At 53.9% G+C, this 5,000-nt stretch overlaps 1 non-coding gene across 1 annotated transcript in view; it reads left to right on the top strand.

The window, feature by feature from the left end:
* Positions 1–3,470: 3,470 nt before the first annotated feature.
* Positions 3,471–5,000, top strand: part of LOC124773810 — a 1,909-nt gene continuing 379 nt past the window's right edge. Inside the window, exon 1 of the ribosomal RNA XR_007014926.1 lies at positions 3,471–5,000. This exon is cut by the window's right edge and continues 379 nt beyond it. This is a non-coding gene — a ribosomal RNA (small subunit ribosomal RNA).

A 5,000-nucleotide genomic window follows, 5' to 3' on the forward strand; every position in this document is an offset into this window, starting at 1 on the left:
AAGGCTGCAGCCTCTGTCGACCATAGCACCCAATCTCCAGTGGCTCTGCCGCACGAAGCCGTGGACCGGCAATGACGCCACCCGCACCCGTTCGTGCACCACCCCAACCGCCAAACTCGCACCTCCAGCGGATGAACGGCGGACGTTTCCCGCACTCGTAAAGTGCAATCCACCCCTATAACTTGCGTTTCATGAAGAGTTATTTCCAATATGCGACATTCCCGCTGTCCGTATACATGAGCCGCGACCTGTACCACTTACGAGCGAGAGACGCGATCGCGTTGCTCACTGTACGGCGTCCGATACCGAGCCATCAGCATGTCGGTCCCCATGCGCGTTGCACTCGCACTCGCAGTCGCAAAAACGTGGGGCAAATATATTACGCGGAAGAGTTATAACAGACCGAGCCCCACTGCATGGGGGGAGTCTTTGTCACTAATGTACACAGATGGAACATTTTGGACTGGAACCAGATTACCCGTACACACGGCGCTGATTAGTAATCAATGCAGAGCCATCAAACTACAGCAAATATACACAACTGTCCGTATACATGCTGAAAGAGTCTGCCCAAAATGGGAACCACACGTCAGCCAGACACTCTGATCACGCACCACTCTCTGCTTCTAACAGGCGCACATACAATATGTAAGCACCAGCATGGAACAACATCCAGTGCATCTTCTCCGCCACATTACACAATCCACACTATCACAACCAGACCAGGAGGTCCGTGCGGAAAATACAATATCCCAGCCTTTCGACATCCACCATTGCGCAGACCAGGCACCAACACCCACACATGTCCTATACAACGGTGCACCCAACATCACAATAGTACCTCCTGTCACAGCGCACAAACAATGACATGAGTCAAAGACACAGGTCTCACACAAGCATAGAATTGGAGCGCCGCCTCTAATAAGCCAAAGGTGCATCCTGACGTGACAAATCTGATCATGTCACAAGCATTCACTTACTATAATCACTATCAACGAACCTGCCGCCCCCGCCCCCCCCCCCCTACACCTTTCCGTACAACAACGTGTAACCTAACCTAACCTAACCTAACCTATGTTGTACCTTAACCTAACCTATGTTGTACCTTAACCTAACCTATGTTGTACCTTAACCTAACCTATGTTGTACCTTAACCTAACCTATGTTGTACCTTAACCTAACCTATGTTGTACCTTAACCTAACCTATGTTGTACCTTAACCTAACCCATGTTGTACCTTAACCTAACCCATGTTGTACCTTAACCTAACCCATGTTGTACCTTAACCTAACCCATGTTGTACCTTAACCTAACCCATGTTGTACCTTAACCTAACCCATGTTGTGCCTCAACCTAACCCATGTTGTGCCTCAACCTAACCCATGTTGTGCCTCAACCTAACCCATGTTGTGCCTCAACCTAACCCATGTTGTGCCTTAACCTAACCCATGTTGTGCCTCAACCTAACCCATGTTGTGCCTTAACCTAACCCATGTTGTGCCTTAACCTAACCCATGTTGTGCCTTAACCTAACCCATGTTGTGCCTTAACCTAACCCATGTTGTGCCTTAACCTAACCCATGTTGTGCCTTAACCTAACCCATGTTGTGCCTTAACCTAACCCATGTTGTGCCTTAACCTAACCCATGTTGTCGCCTTAACGTAACCCACGTTGTCGCCTAAACCTGCTCTGTAATTGTTATACGACTCGTTCAATTACTGTAGTGTTGCCCACCCGCAACCCTCGCAATATAGTTCGCTACTCGCACTGCCCGCACCCCTGTGTATCGCTTCATGTTAAACACCTTGCAAGTCTTGCTCACTTTCCACATGCTCCTGCTGTACACTGTAATGTGGATGGCAGCAGGACGTACATGCCGCCCCTCCCCACGTCCCCACCTTGCCCCCTGCCTTCGCAAGCTGGTTGGTGAGAAGTTTGCATGTTCAATGCCCTTCGCATGCGACGTACTCAGGCTACGTTGTGGTGCGGCCTGTGTCAACTGTCCGCTGATGTCGTACGCGTGAACCACAATCTGTACTGCACATTCGTCCTTATGTACTGAATGATACATCGTGGCACATGTGTGACCGCACAACGACTGCGCCCAAAAACGGCGGACCATACAGTGCAAATATTGTGCACGCAGCTACGTGTCGTCTCCCTATGAGAGCTGGATTGCAGTGTGGTACGCCATAGAGACGTGTGGGAGGAACGGACGCCGTGGATGGCGATCAGCATGAGCTGTCTGTTGATGTATTCGGACCTAGTCGTCTCTCCTCACACACCGTGATGGCATGGTGCACCGCGTTCCATATCTGCGACATGCTACAGAGGCCGGTTGACAGTCGTTCGAGCAATGGACATCGCATACGTACGGGGGCCACCTTCCACGTATTGTCTAGGCGTGCACATTTTGTTGCGTGTATGTGGGCAGACGTAGTGTGGCGTGACACCTGACACAGGCATGCAATAATCGTTGAAGTTGCAAATGGCGATGGACGCCTGCGTTTTCTGGTGAAGTTACGCAAATGAACAAATGGTAACCTGTTGTGGTGCGGTTGTTCTCGCTAGGGGTGAATCGGTGATGGCGACGATAGGTTGAGGTACTAACCGGTTGTTCCAGCGATACCCACCATGCCGACGAAACTGAACGGCATCTGGGTGTGAAGCGATACGCGGCGGTGGCTGGGTGGGACCGTCCCCGGCCGGTGAGGGGGCGCCTCCCGGCGTGCTGGCCGCGCGGTGCGTGGGCGCACGCGCTACAGCCGGCTGGTGGGGGCGGCCAGTGGCAGGCGCGCCGGCCGACGGACGCGGCAGGCGTCGCAGCTGCGCGCCGGCGCACCCTGCGCGCGGCGCCGTGCGGCCAAAGTAGGTCCTTGCGGGCCCGGTGCGAAGCGCGGTGGACATCTTCAGTGTGCTGGTCCGATTGAGGACTGTGTGCGTTGAGGATGCGCCGCCGCCCGGCGCTCGGCGCCGCGACGCCGTCTGCTGCTCGGTCGCCCCAGCGGTTCTCGCTGGTGGTTTGTATCGCAGCTGTGCGGATGTGTTGGCGCGTGCGCTGTGCTGGGAGAGTTCGCTTCGGCACCCAAGTGGGGCTTTTGTCCTTCTGTGGCGCTGGCGTTGGAGCTGCCGGTCACCGTAGGTGGCGCGTGTTGTCTCCCGCCGGCAATGCCACGACAGCACGCTCCCGGGCCTCTGTCGGCAGCGGCAAGCTCAGTTGGGAGCACGGGTGGTCGCACCGAAAGCGTCTACTCGCCTAACTCCGGGCGATTGCGCCTCTCTCGAACCCGACCAAGTACTTGGGACGGCGCTGCGCGCCGCCGGGACCTGAGAGGGTTTCGAGGTGTATTGTGCAGGGGAGCTCAGCCTCCTCCTGTTTGCAGAATGATTGAGCGGACGCTTGCGTGTTCGCGCGGGCCCCCGGGACACACTCCCGGGCGGCCGGCTGCTCAGCTCTAGTTGACGCAGCTCCCTGGTTGATCCTGCCAGTAGTCATATGCTTGTCTCAAAGATTAAGCCATGCATGTCTCAGTACAAGCCGCATTAAGGTGAAACCGCGAATGGCTCATTAAATCAGTTATGGTTCCTTAGATCGTACCCACGTTACTTGGATAACTGTGGTAATTCTAGAGCTAATACATGCAAACAGAGTCCCGACCAGAGATGGAAGGGACGCTTTTATTAGATCAAAACCAATCGGTCGGCTCGTCCGGTCCGTTTGCCTTGGTGACTCTGAATAACTTTGGGCTGATCGCACGGTCCTCGTACCGGCGACGCATCTTTCAAATGTCTGCCTTATCAACTGTCGATGGTAGGTTCTGCGCCTACCATGGTTGTAACGGGTAACGGGGAATCAGGGTTCGATTCCGGAGAGGGAGCCTGAGAAACGGCTACCACATCCAAGGAAGGCAGCAGGCGCGCAAATTACCCACTCCCGGCACGGGGAGGTAGTGACGAAAAATAACGATACGGGACTCATCCGAGGCCCCGTAATCGGAATGAGTACACTTTAAATCCTTTAACGAGTATCTATTGGAGGGCAAGTCTGGTGCCAGCAGCCGCGGTAATTCCAGCTCCAATAGCGTATATTAAAGTTGTTGCGGTTAAAAAGCTCGTAGTTGGATTTGTGTCCCACGCTGTTGGTTCACCGCCCGTCGGTGTTTAACTGGCATGTATCGTGGGACGTCCTGCCGGTGGGGCGAGCTGAAGGCGTGCGACCGCCTCGTGCGTGCTCGTGCGTCCCGAGGCGGACCCCGTTGAAATCCTACCAGGGTGCTCTTTATTGAGTGTCTCGGTGGGCCGGCACGTTTACTTTGAACAAATTAGAGTGCTTAAAGCAGGCAAGCCCGCCTGAATACTGTGTGCATGGAATAATGGAATAGGACCTCGGTTCTATTTTGTTGGTTTTCGGAACCCGAGGTAATGATTAATAGGGACAGGCGGGGGCATTCGTATTGCGACGTTAGAGGTGAAATTCTTGGATCGTCGCAAGACGAACAGAAGCGAAAGCATTTGCCAAGTATGTTTTCATTAATCAAGAACGAAAGTTAGAGGTTCGAAGGCGATCAGATACCGCCCTAGTTCTAACCATAAACGATGCCAGCCAGCGATCCGCCGCAGTTCCTCCGATGACTCGGCGGGCAGCCTCCGGGAAACCAAAGCTTTTGGGTTCCGGGGGAAGTATGGTTGCAAAGCTGAAACTTAAAGGAATTGACGGAAGGGCACCACCAGGAGTGGAGCCTGCGGCTTAATTTGACTCAACACGGGAAACCTCACCAGGCCCGGACACCGGAAGGATTGACAGATTGATAGCTCTTTCTTGATTCGGTGGGTGGTGGTGCATGGCCGTTCTTAGTTGGTGGAGCGATTTGTCTGGTTAATTCCGATAACGAACGAGACTCTAGCCTGCTAACTAGTCGCGTGACATCCTTCGTGCTGTCAGCGATTACTTTTCTTCTTAGAGGGACAGGCGGCTTCTAGCCGCACGAGATTGAGCAAT

This window comes from Schistocerca piceifrons, unplaced genomic scaffold (genome assembly GCF_021461385.2).
Source record: "Schistocerca piceifrons isolate TAMUIC-IGC-003096 unplaced genomic scaffold, iqSchPice1.1 HiC_scaffold_956, whole genome shotgun sequence".
Lineage (NCBI taxonomy): Eukaryota > Metazoa > Arthropoda > Insecta > Orthoptera > Acrididae > Schistocerca > Schistocerca piceifrons.